We start from the raw sequence: 15,525 nt of genomic DNA on the forward strand, positions 1-15,525 counted from the left end.
CCTAACCGCCTTCTCAAACCTCTTGCTGCTCGTCTGCCCTCCTTGCTCTTGTTCGTTGGAGATCTGGCCCGTGTGAAGCATACCGCCCACCGCCGTCGACGGTACGTAGCGATGCCGACCTCTTCTTCTTCTGCTGCCGCTACGCCGCCGGCCGACGCGTCGTCTGAGGAGACGCTGAGCACTGTGGCGGCGGAGGAGTTGCGCGCCGGCGACACGGTGGATTTCGGTGTGTTGCGGATGTCCTTGGTCCGCGTGCAAGATATGCAGCAGCTTGGTTACTTTGGCGGTGGAGTCGCTCGTGTCCCGGGGATGGAGGAGGTCCCCGAGCCAGAAGGCGAGTTGGTTGTCTTCGAGGTGTTCTTTGCCGCTGGTCTTCGCCTACCTGCACACCGATTCGTGGGAGAAGTCCTGCGCAGATTTAACGTCCAGATCCACCAGCTGACTCCGAATGTCGTGGTGGCTCTGTCGAAATATGTCTAGGCGACGACTTCGTATGGCGGACAGCCATCGGTCGAAGTCTTCGTGAAGTACTATTGCCTGCACTGGCAGAAAAGGATGATCGGAAATAAGGTTGCTCAGTTTGGGTCTTGTACATTTACGCCGAAGACCGGCAAGACCTCGATGGAGGTAGTTGAGTTGGTTCCTTGCGCCCGCAATAAATGGGGCAACTGGCATGAGTTTTGGTTCTATGTTGCGGAGGGCACAGTCGAAGACCATCCGGGGCTCCCCGTGGCCGAGATGTGCTCGCATTATTACTCAGCATACCCGCAGTTTGAAGTGGCGGAGGAGGATGCAGACGAAGGGGCCCTTCGGTGCGCGGCCAGCCTGAGCAGCGGGCGCGATTTGGTTGAGGACTTTATGGCGTATGGGGTGTGGCCTTTGGCGCATGGCTGGGCGCTGGGCGAAGTATGCCCTCGCCAGATGCCTTCCCATGGTGGGATGCTGGTGCGAAGTCCCGCCTTCGCACTGGATCTGCATAGCCGCGATCCGGCCACCTTTGTGCGTGAGGCGGAGGATGGGGCGGTGCGGATTGTTGGTCGGTACGTGCCGAAGACAGAGGTCCAGCGTAGCTGGGATATATGCGGGTCTAATGACCGCTTGAACAGGGTCTTCGAGTTGAACCGTCTGCCGTATGGCGGTTATCCCGGGCAAGACGATGTGGATCGTCGCGGGAAGAAGCCGGCGGCAGAGACTGAAGACGACCCCGTGTCGGCGGCCGCCCCATCCTCTAAGAAGAGGAAGCTAGGTATTGCTACGGGAGGACTGGGGGTTTCCGATGGTTTTGCTAGGGAATTGATGAGGACATGCGCGGCCCCAGGGGGAAGGATGTCTTCGCCCGATCTCCGGGAGTCTTCGGCGCGAATGCTGAGGGTTACCGGGGGTTGGTGGCCTAAGAATGTTCCTATCCCCCGCGCGGCCGGCGAAGACTTTTTTACATCTCGCATGGTTCATGATTGGATAGTGTTTCCTTATGGGCAGAATATTGCTGCTGTTGTGTCGGCAGTGATGGACAAGGATCGTCAGGGAGCTACGCAGAAGCGTCAGGCGGTCGTCAGGCTGCATGAGGCCAGGCTGAAGAGGTCGCGGGGGACTGCGAAGGCTGCTGCCCCCGGCGGAAGCCAACCGACGCTGGCGGCGAAGTCGGCCGCCCCTGGGTCCAGCAGGGTGCCGGAGGCTGTGAAGGCGGCCGCCGCCGGCGGTACCAAGTCTGTCCCGGCCAGCGCTGCGAAGGCCCGAGAGCTGCCTCCGCCGGGCAAGCGTGTTGCCGACTTCGCCACCGATATTAGCGTGGATGACTATCTTGTTGGTAAGTCGTTATCTCGAGTTTTTTTAATCTGTTGATACGTTGCAGGGTCGGGCGAAGGCCAACTTGTTGTTGTTCCGCCTGTCGTGGCGACCGCGGCGGCTGCCGTGGTGCCTAGGGCGAAGGGTAGTGCTCTTAGTGCCGGTGGTGAGATTCCGGCACTCACTGCCGTCAGGGACGAGGCGGGCGCTGTGTCCCACCGGCTGAAGGAGGCATTAAGTCAGGTAAGTTGAGCTAGACTTCGGTTTTTACCAGCTTCGTTGGGGTTGTGGTCTTATGTGTGTCTTGTAGGCGGCTGACTTCGCAGACCGCGCGGCATCGGGGGCCCTTACGACAGTTGTGTCTGCCGAAGTCGAGAGACTTCGGGCGCAACATGCTGACGCCGTCCGGGAAAAGTCGGCCGCCGACAGCAAGTGCCGCAAGTTGGCAGATAAGGTGGCCGCGCTGGAGGGTGAGAGGAATGACCTCCGGCGCCAACTGGCGGAGGAGAGGAAGGAGGCTAATGAGGCCCTCGCCAAGGCGCAGTCTGCGCAGGCGAAGGCCAATTTGGCGCAGGCGGAGGGCAGTCTTGCTAGACAGCGCGCCGAGGAATTGGAGGAGCGGTTCAACGCTCTGCAGACCCGTGTGGAGAGGGTCGAGGCTTCGACGCGCTCGGAGGCTGAGCGAACACGCAAACAGCTTATGGACTCATACCATGAGCTGGGCGCGCGGACCGCTGACTTCGAAGTGCCAGACCGAGAGCCCAGACTTCGCTGCCTCGAGTGGCTGTAGGAGGAGTTGCTGGCGCTCCCCGCCATCGTGGAGGGGTTTATGTCCTATGCCTCCCTGGTCACCTGCGAAGGGGCGATGAACGAGCTGTCCCGCGAAGGGTGCCGGCACTATGAGGTCTTCGACCAAGCTGATGAGGATTTCGAGCGCGAGATTTTCAAGGTTGAGGACCCTGTGGTGAAGGAATCCGCGGGAGCCCTCTTCGACCGGATGTGGGGCCCTCACGGTCGGGAGGTGGTCAGGGAGCGGTCCGAGACGGCGAGGGGTCAGGTAATGTTTGACTTTTGTTTGGTGTTGTTGAATGTGGGTTATATGTGGGTTTGCTGAATCTGTGTGCTGTGTCTCAGGCGGCACGTAACGAGAAGGTGAAGGACTTCGAGGCTTTGAACAGCGCGCAGCCTGATTCGGAGTCGAACCCGGTGGCGGCTGTGTCCAAGGCCGCCCCAGCGCTGCCCCCAGAAACCGTCGAAGGCGCCCCTGAAGCCCCCGCAGCCACTGCGACCGGCAGTGGCTCGTCGCCAACTGCTGCGCCGAGGGCTGAGGATCCTGTGAAGATGGCGGCGGAGCCGGCAGCGGAGGATCCCGCGACGGCTGGGTCTTCGCAGGTGGCTTAGTGGGTGTGGGTAGTTAGGGAATTTTGCATATGTTGCTGAACCTTGGTTGCTGCGCAGGTTCAAGATTTTGGGCCTGCGCACGCAACCGCTACTGCTAATTTTTTGGCGGCTTCGACCGTGGATGACGGGAATGAATCGGATGAATCTGCGTCTAAGTTTTCTGATTTTGGTGACTTTGGGACTTCGGTTGAGTGGACTGAAGAGTCGTCGGATGAGGACTTGGATTACTTTGCAGCCTTGGATGTGGCAGCAGCGGAGGCTTCGCCGCGTGCTGTGGATGCTGAAGTTGTGCCTGGTCCAAGTGCTGGGCGCAGGCGGCGAAGTGCGGTTGCGAAGCGTAGAGTGAGTGAGGCGGACGGCGGTCGGCTTCGTGTGGGCAGGGTTGGCAGGCAGGAGCTGTTGTCCTTGCCGGCCGCTGTGAGTGCAGGTGAGGGGGAGCTGCGAAGTCTTTTTGCGGGTGAGGAGCTGAGGATAATGCTATTTAACTATAGGGAGATGGGAATTATTCCGAAGGTTGAGCCGATGTAAAGTGTGATGCCCTCGCTTGTACATATATAATGGCTTGTATGATGAGGTTATGTGCCTTCGCACATTCGGCTATGCTCACGAAGGCGTTGCGCACTTGGTCTGGTGTATTTGTTATGTCGGTCTGGCGCGTATGTAGTCGGTCTTTGCGCGGACAATTTGGTGTAGTCTTTTTCGCACTTGTTGTGCCTGGTCCGGTTGCACCCTTAGGCGACTTTTGCACGGATAGTCTTCGCGGAAGACTTCGATTTTTCGCACTTGTTGTGCTAGTCCGGCTGCACCCTTAGGCGACTTTTGCACGGATAGTCTTCGCGGAAGACTTCGATTTTTCGCACTTGTTGTGCTAGTCCGGCTGCACCCTTAGGCGACTTTCGCACGGATAGTCTTCGCGGAAGACTTCGATTTTTCGCACTTGTTGTGCTAGTCCGGCTGCACCCTTAGGCGACTTTCGCACGGATAGTCTTCGCGGAAGACTTCGATTTTTCGCACTTGTTGTGCTAGTCCGGTTGCACCCTTAGGCGACTTTCGCACGGATAGTCTTCGCGAAAGACTTCGATTTTTCGCACTTGTTGTGCTAATCCGGCTGCACCCTTAGGCGACTTTTGCATTGGATAGTCTTCGCAGAAGACTTTGATTTTTCGCACTTGTTGTGCTAGTCCGGCTGCACCCTTAGGCGAATTTTGCACGGATAGTCTTCGCGGAAGACTTCGATTTTTCGCACTTGTTGTGCTAGTCCGGCTGCACCCTTAGGCGACTTTTGCACGGATAGTCTTCGCGGAAGACTTCGATTTTTCGCACTTGTTGTGCTTGTCCGGCTGCACCCTTAGGCGACTTTCGCACGGATAGTCTTCGCGGAAGACTTCGATTTTTCGCACTTGTTGTGCTAATCCGACTGCACCCTTAGGCGACTTTCGCACGGATAGTCTTCGCAGAAGACTTCAATTTTTCGCACTTGTTGTGCTAGTCCGGCTGCACCCTTAGGCGACTTTCGCACGGATAGTCTTCGCGGAAGACTTCGATTTTTCGCACTTGTTGTGCTAGTCCGGCTGCACCCTTAGGCGACTTTTGCGCGGAGTGTCGCACGCGAGGGTAGCTAGCGCTCGGCCTCGTGGTGACTTTGTATTGGTCGAATGTGGGAGATCGTCGGCGCGGTCTTTTTTCGACGTAGATTTTTGTGGGGGATTTTTCACTTGTATATTACATGACTCTGCCTCGTTAAAAACCTCACCCCCCGGGAGGAAAAGAGTGCGGGCCAGAATAAAATTGTTTTTGTGAATTACAAGGGCGAGCTGGCCCTGATGAGTCAAACAAAAAATTTGCGGAGATTATCGATGTTCCAGGAATGCTCCAAGTCTTCGCCGTTTGGCATTGCGAGCCTGTATGCGCTGGGGGAGGCCTTCGTCTTGACAATGAAAGGGCCCTCCCACTTGGGCTCCAGCTTGCCCCTGGACTCTGTCCGAGCTATTCGGACGAGTACGAGGTCCCCTTCGCTAAATTCCCGCGGGATGACTGCGAGGTTGCGCCATGCTTTTGTCTGGGCTTGGTATTTATTTAGAGCCTGTAGAGCAAAGACGTGGTCTCCGTCGATAAGATCCTTCGAAGTGGGTTCGTCCACGTCGGGGACAGCTGACGCAACTGTTCGCGGGGACCCATGCTTTATTTCTTGTGGGGTCATGGCCTCCGATCCATATAGAAGGCAGAAAGGGGTGAACCCAGTCGCCCTGCACTCAGTCGTGTTTAGTGCCCAGACCGCTTCAGGTAACAAGTCGGCCCACCTGCCCTTTTTCGTCGAGGAGCATTTTCTTGACAGCTGTGAAAATTTTTCCATTGGCGCGTTCCACAACTCCGTTGGACTGCGGGTGATATACTGAGGCGAAGGCAAGCTTGGTGCCAATGGAGAAGCAGAAATCCTTGAAGTCTTGGCTGTCAAACTGCTTGCCGTTGTGAACTGTGAGTTCGGACGGTACTCTGAAGCGGCAAACAATGTTTTGCCAAAAGAATTTCTGTGCAGTCTTTGATGTTATTGTGGAAACAGCCCTCGCCTCGATCCATTTGGTAAAGTACTCGAAAGCGACGAAGGTGAACTTGAGGTTCCCCTGAGCCGTGGGCAGGGGCCCGACGATGTCCAGGCCCCAGCGCTGGAGAGGCCATGTGTGGGCGATCAGTTTTGTGAATTGCGAGGGGCTGCCTGATCGAGGAGAAAACTTCTAGCAGGCTTCGCAGGACCTTGTGACCCGATTTGCGGCGCAGATCATTGCGGGCCAGTAGAAACCTTGGCGGATCACCTTTGCGGCTAGGGCCCTTGGCCCTGCGCGAGAGCCACAAGTACCACCGTGGACTTCGCGCAGTATTTGGACGCCTTCGGTCTCGGTGACACATTTAAGCATTGGCTGGCTGACCCCCTTCTTGTAGAGTTGGCCCTCAATCAGTGCGAAGTCTCGGCTTCGATGTTTGAGGCGCTTGGCCTCGTTGATGTCGGTTGGGTGGTAGTACCCCTGTAGGAACAGGGTTATTGGTGCCCGCCAGTCTTCGGTCATAATAAGGTTGACTATGCGGTGGCCCTCGCTGTCATTGGTTATTTGGAGCCCTTCGGGGCTCCGGACGGCTGGCGTGCCGATAACATGGTAGAACACGTCGGAGGGCAGGGACTCGCCTCTAGCAGTAGCCTTGGCCAATGCGTCCGCTTCTTCATTCTTGGCCCGGTCCACATGCTGCAAGGTGAATCCCTTAAATTGTCTCTCGAGACTTCGGATGGCCGCGAGGTATTGCATAAGTGCGGGGTCCTTTGCTGCATAGTCTTTCTTGACTTGGCCGGCGACTACCTTGGAGTCTGTTCTGACAATGCAGGTGGTGACACCGAGGGCCCTCAGCTTGCGGAGGCCGAGGATGACGGCTTCGTATTCTGCTATGTTGTTTGTGCATCTCTCAGATTCCAGAGCGAAGCTGAGGCGTGCCGCGTATCTGTGCTTGACCCCGGCGGGTGAGGTGATGACTGCAGCGGCGCCTGCCCCCGCATGGCACCATGCGCCGTCGTAGTGGATCATCCAAACCTTCTCTGTGGATGGGTCCGGCTATGTTATTGGCCCAGGCCAGTCGACGACGAAGTCTGCCAGAACTTGTGACTTGATGGCTGTCCTGGGCTCGAAATTGATGTGGTAGCCGGAGAGTTCGACCACCCACTTGGCAATCCTGACCGATGCCTCTGGGTTTCTGAACAATTTACCTAGTCCCCTATCTGAGGTGACCCGGACCTTGAATGCTTCAAAATAATGGCGCAATTTGCGCGAAGACATAACAACTGCATAGGCAATCTTCTCTAGTTCCGTCATGTTACATTTGGATGGTGTTAGCACTTCGGAGACGTAATAAACTGGGCACTGCCTGATCACGCCCTCAACTGTCTGCTCCTGCACCAGTGCCGCGCTGACCGCATGCGGCGAAGCCGCAACATAGAGCAACAGGGGTAGCGAAGAGTCGGGGCTTGTAAGGACTGCCAACTCCGACAGGTACTGTTTTAATGAGGCGAAGGCCGCTGCCTGCTCTGGTCCCCAAGCAAAGTCTTTTGCGCCACTGAGAGTTTTGAGGAAGGGGAGACTTCGCTCAGCGGATTTGGAGATGAATCTGTTGAGGGCGGCCAATCTGCCCGTCAGGCGCTGGACGTCTCTGGCTGACTACGGGGGCGTCATGTTGATGATGGCCTGAATTTTGGTTGGGTTGGCCTCGATGCCGCGGTGTGATACCAGGTAGCCCAATATTTTCCCCTGGCGAACGCCGAAGACGCACTTTTCGGGGTTCAGGCGATGTCGTGCGTCCCGCATGTTCGCGAATGTCTCGGCGAGGTCAGCAAGATGGTCCTCCTTGCTCCTGCTGGCGACGACGATGTCGTCCACATATGTGAATATATTTCTGCCGACTTGCCCCTCGAGCACTATTTTGGTAAGCCGGGAGAAGGTGGACCCGACGTTCTTGAGTCCCTCCGGCATTCTGATGAAGCAATATGTGCCGAAGGGTGTTATGAAGCTGGTGCTGGCCTTGTCTTCCTCCTTTATATATATTTGATGGTAACCGGAGAAGCAGTCGAGGAGTGACATGACTTCGCACCCGGCCGCGCTATCGACTATTTTGTCGATCTGAGGCAGCGGGAAGTTGTCCTTTGGGCAGGCCTTGTTGAGACTGGTGAAGTCGATGCACATTCGCCACTTGCCGCTCTTTTTCTGCACCATCACAACATTGGAGAGCCACGTGGGGTAAGCCACTGGCTCGATAAATTTGGCTTCCAGGAGGCGATGTACCTCGGCCTTGGCGGCTTCTATCTTCTCGTCGAACATTTTGTGGAGCCGCTGTTTTTTCGGTCTCACCGAAGGGTTGATTCCCAAGCCGTGCTCAATTATGGATCGGCTGACCCCGACCAGGTCGAGGGCGGACCAGGCGAAGACGTCTTTGTTCTTGGACAAGCAGCAGAGGAGTTTCTCCTTGTCATGCGAAGTGAGGTCTTCACTGATGGTGACTGTCTGCTTGGGCGTGGCCTGGTCGAGGGGAACAGTCTTGGTCCCGTCGTTGCTCTGCAGCTGTGCCTTGTCGTGTTCTTTGTCGGTTAGGCTGGCGGACGCAGGGACCTCGCGCTGGGCCGTGAGGCAGTGCACATTTTTTTGCCCCGGGACGAAGTCCCGCTCTATGTTGCGCGCGGTCTGCTGATTGCCGTAGACCGTGATGGCGCCTAACGGACCTGGTATCTTCATGCACAGGTACAGTCCGTGAATGGCTGCCTCAAACTTGTTGATGGAGCCCCGGCCCATGATGGCGTTGTACGGATACACCATATCGACGATATCAAAGGTTATTTGCTCACTTCGGGCATTGGGTGCTACACCGAAGGAGAGAGGCAGTTCTATTTTGCCGACCGGAAAGGTGCCCTTGCCACCGAAGCCATACAACGGGTTGTCCGAAGGCTTGAGCAGGCTGTGGCTTATGCCCATGCGGTCGAAGGCATGGAGGAAAATGATGTCTGCTTGACTGCCATTGTCGACTAGGACTTTGTGCAGGTCCCAGCCTGCCACGCTGCAGTTGATAACCATGGCGTCGATGTGGGGGGCGCTGCGCAGGTCGACGTCTCGGGCGTCGAAGGTAAGCGGTACGTGGGACCACTTCGTTTGCACGACTGGGCCGGTAATGGCGACGTGGTTGATGCTGCGGTAGTGGTCCCGCTTCTGCCGCTTTGTGTCGAAGTCGGTGCTGGACCCCCCAGTGATCATATGAATGACTCCACGATACGGCTGATCGGCGAAGTCTTCTTGTTTTGGGGCGTGAGGGTGGGGGATGTTTTGTTGTTGCTGGTGTGGAGGTGGTGGTGGGGGAGGTACGATTTGTACTTCCTGGTGGTGTTGGTATGCATGGTGCAGTGGATGCGGGGCGGGGGCGTGGATGTATGGTGGAGGGGGTTGCTGATAAGTGTGCGTGACAATCTAGGGTTGTCGGCTGGCTGCGCCCGTGCCATCCTATCTTTGGTGGCCTTCGTCTCTGGGCAGTCTCTGGTTTGGTGGGCGCAGTCTTCGCCGTGAAAAAGATAGTAGAATCGGCGCGGCGGCTGCGCACGTCCCCGACCCCTACCGCGAGTTCCATTTCCGCGGCCCTGGGGGGATATTCCTGGCGGCGAGGGGCGTCACTAGCGGGGTGCTGGTTGGCGATGTTGTGCACCTGCTGCTGATTACGGCCGTCTCGACCGGAGTCTGGCTGCGGAGTTCTCGTCCACATGCGGCTGGACTGTGGAGCATCTTTGGGTTTCCTCTGAGACTCAACCTTGCGCTGGTGGAGCTCTTCGGATTTGGCGTATTTTTCAAATAGCTGATATAATTCCTGGAGGTTCTTGGGCAGATCTCTGATGTAGTGGCTGTAAAGGACGCCGACGCGAAGGCCACTGCTGGCGTAGTGGATGGCGATCTGGTCATCGACTGAGGGCAGCTATGACTTGAGTGTTAGAAACTTGCGGTAATACTCCCACAGAGTCTCTTTTTCCAGCTGCTTGCAGAGTGAGAGTTCGGCCAAGGCGTCGGTGTCTGGGCGGTACCCTTGGAAGTTGAGCAGAAATTTGTCCCGGAAGCTTCTCTAGGAGTCAATGGACAGCGGGGGCAACCTGGTGAACCAGGTGAGAGCTGGGCCCTCGAGGGCGATGATGAAAGACTTGGCCATCGTGGCGTCGTCCCCTCCGGAAGATGCAACGGCGACCTGATAACTCATGATGTACTGTGCTGGGTCAGTGCTGCCGTTGTACTTAGGATAGGTCCCTGCCCGGAAGTTGGCAGGCCAGGGTGTCACTTGCAAGTGTGGCGCCAGGGGACTTCGCTCGTCGAGGTAGTTGACCCCCTGGAATGGCGCGGCGTGTGGGAAGGCGTGGTCGCGCTGGGGGAAGTGTAGGTCTTCCATTTGCGCGCGCTGTTGCAGGGGTGGCCCGTGCTGCAGGCCGAGGTGGCCTTCGCGTATGTCCTCCAGTTGTGCGCGCTGTTGCAGGGGTGGCCCGTGCTGCAGGCCGAGGTGGCCTTCGCGCTGCATCAGCGCGATCTCCTTCTCGAGGTCCTGGGCCTTCTGCTCTTCGTCGCGTATCATTTGCCGCACCTTGGCTAGTGCAGACACACGTTGGCGCTTGGCCTCCAGTATCTCTTTTTGCCTCTGGAGATTGCGGTTCTTGATGCGCAAGGCGCGCAGCTGTAGCTGTTCTTCCGCTGAGACGCCGAGGACTTCGCTGTCCTCGGTGAGGTCCGCGCCCTACGGTGGGGCGAAGCCTAGGGGAGGTTGCGGTTGTCCTTCAGGGCCACAGGTGCGGAGGGTGTCGTCTTCAGTAGCCTCTTGGTGGGTGGAGTGGGTGAGGGCGAGGGCCTTGCCCTTTTTTGCGGCCAGCAATGCTGCCTTCGCAGCCTCGTTAGCCTTCGAGCTAGCTTTCTTGGGTGCCATCGCGGGTGGTTTTTTCGTAGCACGAACGGTGGGCGCCAAATGTTGGAACTTGCTCTCCGGTGCAAGGTGATCCAACGGGGGTGTGAAGTGACGTAAACAGGGTTTTCGCCCGAGATGGCAATAGCTCTGTTAATCTAGCCTCTCAAGGGCGCTGTGCGGGGGTATTTATAGGTATCCGGGTGCCCAGCGTCCCGCGTTAAGGACGCATGTGCCCTCAGACACCTAGGTTATCCACGGAATATTCCCATAAAGCGGGGTTACAGACCATAATTACAGGGAGGCCTTTACAAATTAGGCCCGTAACGCGCAACGGCCACGCAGGGCCTGTTACAATGGGCCGGATCACACGCGGGCCTCCATTCTGGACGAGGTCGCAGGATGAGACGACCTCGTCGCGGGTCTTCGCCCGGCGGCGTATGAGACGAAGGGTAAGTCTGCCCGTTGTCTTGTCACCGTTGGTGCAGCGAGTACGGCGAAGGCCTCGAGCGAAGGGTGGCGTCTTCGCCTTCACCCCAACAGACAAATAAATAACTAATTGATCTTTAATCTTGTTTATAACTTGACTAGGGATTATATTTTAGTCTTACTATAGTTATGGATACATTAACTTTGTTTAGAAGATTTAATCCACTAAGCATAGGTTAAATGAATATTTATTTTTGACAACATGTTATTTGATAAAGTAATGTTATGGAGGCGTAGGCAACATTATTGTGAAGCTAACGCAACTTGAATGGATCAAATTGCGCTCAGAATGAGAAAGTTGTGAATTTTCTATGTTTACCATATTTTATTCTATCCTGAAAATCATTTTAGATTTTAATTTCCCAACCCTGTGGATGGCAGCTACAATTTTTATTAAAGACAGGGTCTAGTTCATAAAGTTCTGGGGCCGTTTGTAATGAAATATGAACTACACAGGACTACGGGTTAATTGCGGAAAACCCCGAGGACTCATACTGCAAAAATACCACGCGACTTCAACGTGCTCGGTTCTGGGCCATCCATTTTAGGATCTAAGGCCCAGATTAGATGAACTACCCCAGTGAACCGGTACACGACACAGGCCCTTAGTCTAAGATCAGCGCCTCATATCTCTCCACGCCACTGATCAAATAAGAGCCCTCGGTCTCGCGATGAACGGTGCAAGACTGAGACTACGAAAAGGTATTCTCTGTCTAATCTTGATCGTCCATCTAAATCCAACGGCAAGGGCATGTTCTTCTTCCTCCCCCAAGCGCCGGATATGGCAGCACAGTGCCCCCACGGCGGACGTCGCTGGCAAGCACCCCATAAGTCGTCCCCACGCACGAATCCCAACCCCGTATGGCTCTATATGCACGCGGGACCATAGCGATTTGTTTGGGAGCAACATACCCAAGCTGACATGATGCAGGGCTCCCTCCCATGCCGCAAGCAGCCTTGCACGATGCAAACTCCATTAAGAATTCCTTATGACGCGAAGGGTCTTCCACATCCAACGAACCTCGAGGAGCCTTCATGTGTACCGGTGATCCTACCAGATCGTACCCCGAAGGCCGAGATGCGGCGCGCGTGGACTGCTTGTTGCGGTTCTTTCTCTTTGGACGACTCGATCTCCCTCCCTCTGCGAGACGCTTTTTCTTAGATGTCTATGGACATGCATTTGGTGCTAAGCTCTAGGGATGCGTCTAGTTTTATAGAGATGAGCACATGATTGAGGTGGTAGATTTAGCCGAATCAATGAAGCTCTTGTCGCCTTGTTCCGTTTTGTACGTCGTTGACCGGTGAATATGACTGGTACTACAGAACGAGACCCAAGGGGTCCGGCTGTCAGTGAACGCGGGATGGTTATGAATGAGGTCACCCCTGACGTCAGCATGACCACACTACCCATGAATACATTAAACAATTCCGGCGACTGGTCAAGTGTGCGCGCGAGCGTGTGGTTTTCGTCCCAGGCCGGTTGGGTACTTGGGTGAGCCGAGCCGGAGCCTTGTGAGGAGGTGGGGAGGCTGAGCAGTGGGCCAAGAATGTCGACGCACATGCGCGCGCGGACGACACCATGACCCGGCGCCCGCCCAACGGGGCCCACGCGCCATAGTCACAGCCGGTGGCCCAGCAAGGTAAGCTTTTCCCTTTTCTCTTTTTTTTCTATTTCTGATTTATTATTTCAAATTCAAGTTTAAATTCATAGCTCAAATTCAAATCTGAGTCACCAATTTAATTGTAAATGCAACAACACATGAAACCCAGCATGATGCAAATATAATTTTCATTTGAGTTATTTATTATCTCAGTTAAGCAAATGCTTCTAACACATAAATAGTTTATTTAGAAAGAAAAATTTCTATTGTATATATATATTTTTATTGAGATATGATTTAATATAAATTTATTTAAAGAGTACCTATAAATGTATAGGTCAACAAGGGGATGATCTTAATCCACCAAGTGTTGTTTTCATTTGATCTTTTATTAGAAAAGATATTTATTTTGGGAAACATGTCTTTGAGAAAAGATATTTTAGTTCTAATCCTCAAGAGAGTCGTACTAGATTACCACCATAGGGTTTTGAGGTGTTACAATGTGCAACCTCTGCAGAGTGTAAAATTGGTATATCAGCTGTGCTCACGGTTATGAGCAGCTTGGACACTCACGTGATTAACTTATGAAAGTAAACTTAATCTGTCATATGCATTGTATTGTGGTTTTATTATTAATTTTAATCTCTTGTTACTTTGGGTTGGTATATACTTACATTTAGTAACTGCTAATAAAATTTGACCAACTTATTAAAAGTAATGCTCAACTTTAACTATTATTTGTTGATCAGCCTTACACTTCACATGAGCCCCCACTGTTGGTAAGCTAATGAAATTATTCCTCACACGTGTTGAGCGATGAACTTTTGTGAGCTCACTCTTGCGATATATAACCCCCACAGGTGAAGAGCAGCTCGTCCAGGAGGAGGACTACTATGAGGAGTTTGATGAGGTATAGGTGGCGTCTCCCAGTCAGCTTAATGGTGCCAAGGAAATAATATTAGTTCACTTTATTTGTATCATTTATTTTTGCAAGACACTTCCGCTATGTAATAAAGTTTGTGATATTTATCTCTATATATTTGGTCATTATATGTGTTGCTCTTCTTTGACGCACATGGGTTTATCCCTTAAATATAGGTGTGACAGCGGACCACAGACCCTAGCGGCCTGGAGTTCCTTTTAGAGACGTCCAGACGTGGTGTGGCTGAACCATATAGCACTGTTGGGTCATGACTTCTTCTAGTTATTAGAAGCTCAGGGCATATATATATATATATATATATATATATATATATATATATATATATATATATATATATATATATATATATATATATATATATATGGTGGGTATATTAGGAGCCAGGACTTCCAATAGTTAGAGGAAGCCCTGGCCGACCACCCTCGACCTGACTGGACCGTGTCGGCGCGCCCACCCACATTCCACGCCAGGCTGTCGGGTGCGTCTCTCCGCCATGCACTAGGTCAAAACTGCCCCAACGTGTAAGTTAAACTCCTGGTCCAACAACCAACCTCCTGTGTGGGACGCAAGCTATAAATTGTGGTTCTGTTTTTTTTGCATAAATAGCGTAATTAGTTCACAGAAATAGCGTAAGTAGTTCACAGAGATAGCATAAAAACCCTGCCCAGCCACTGGACCACGTGCACATGCGTAGGCGCATGCATACATATCCTATTTTTATAGTAGATCCAATAATTATGACAGACCGTGTGAGTTTCCATTGCATGTACGCAAATTTTGCTTGACATTTTCATTTCCATTACATGCACACAAAAATTAGATGGCTTCATATATAAATATAAAATCACTATAACAGCCATGCAACTAGGCTTGTTTGAACCAGTTTATGATATTTGCTGATACTAATTATGCTACACGGTGTAGGTATTTATGAAATTTGGTACACTGCGTAAAAATATGTTTCCTACTACACGCGCATAAATTTAGGATGACAGGAATGTGCGATGAATGGAAATTGATTGGCATGCATGAAAAAAATAAAATCTTATTTTAAATGTTGCATTTCCTCCATAAATATAGGATCGCTCTAACAACCATGCAGCTACAATCGTTACAACAAGTTTATGATATATACTGATACTAGTTATACTACACAGTCTTTGTATTTATGCAATACGGAATGCTGCATAAAAAACTGCCACATGGTACACTGGTAGACGCATCTCTAGATTTAAGCGTAAAAACCTTAAGTTTTGAGCATAAAACCCTTCAGTTATGTGCGTAAATATCCAGCCATGGAGAAAGGTTGGTAACTCTGGCGCGTTATATTCACGATCCTATTTTTATGGTAGATCCAAAAATTATGGGATTCGAATGCATGCAGTTTCTATTTTTGTGCAGATCTCAAAAATTATGACAGATCGTGGGAGTTTCCATTACATGCGCGCAAATTTTAGATAATATTTTCCTTTCCACGACACGCATGCAAAAAATAGGATGACCTGATTCACGTAGAGCATAAATTCTTATACAAAGTCACATAAATACATACATTGTGTAGCATAATTGGTAAAAAACATAATATCGGTTCAACTAACAGCCCCTGCGGGAATTAGGGGCAATTTTATGGCAGACGTAAAAATCGTATTCATTGCCGTAAAAACCATCATGCAAAAATAGTGTAAATAGAAGACATAAAACATAATCATCGAGACATCGATGGCATAAACATGGATCAGATAGTTCGTCGCAGGAGGATGATCCCAAAACTGCTACATCAAAGGACACCACCGAAGCCACCGAATCGAAGAAGTTGGTCATTGAAGGATGCCAGAGCCACCCACGCCTCGCGTGGCCGCC

Source organism: Zea mays, chromosome 7 (genome assembly GCF_902167145.1).
Source record: "Zea mays cultivar B73 chromosome 7, Zm-B73-REFERENCE-NAM-5.0, whole genome shotgun sequence".
Lineage (NCBI taxonomy): Eukaryota > Viridiplantae > Streptophyta > Magnoliopsida > Poales > Poaceae > Zea > Zea mays.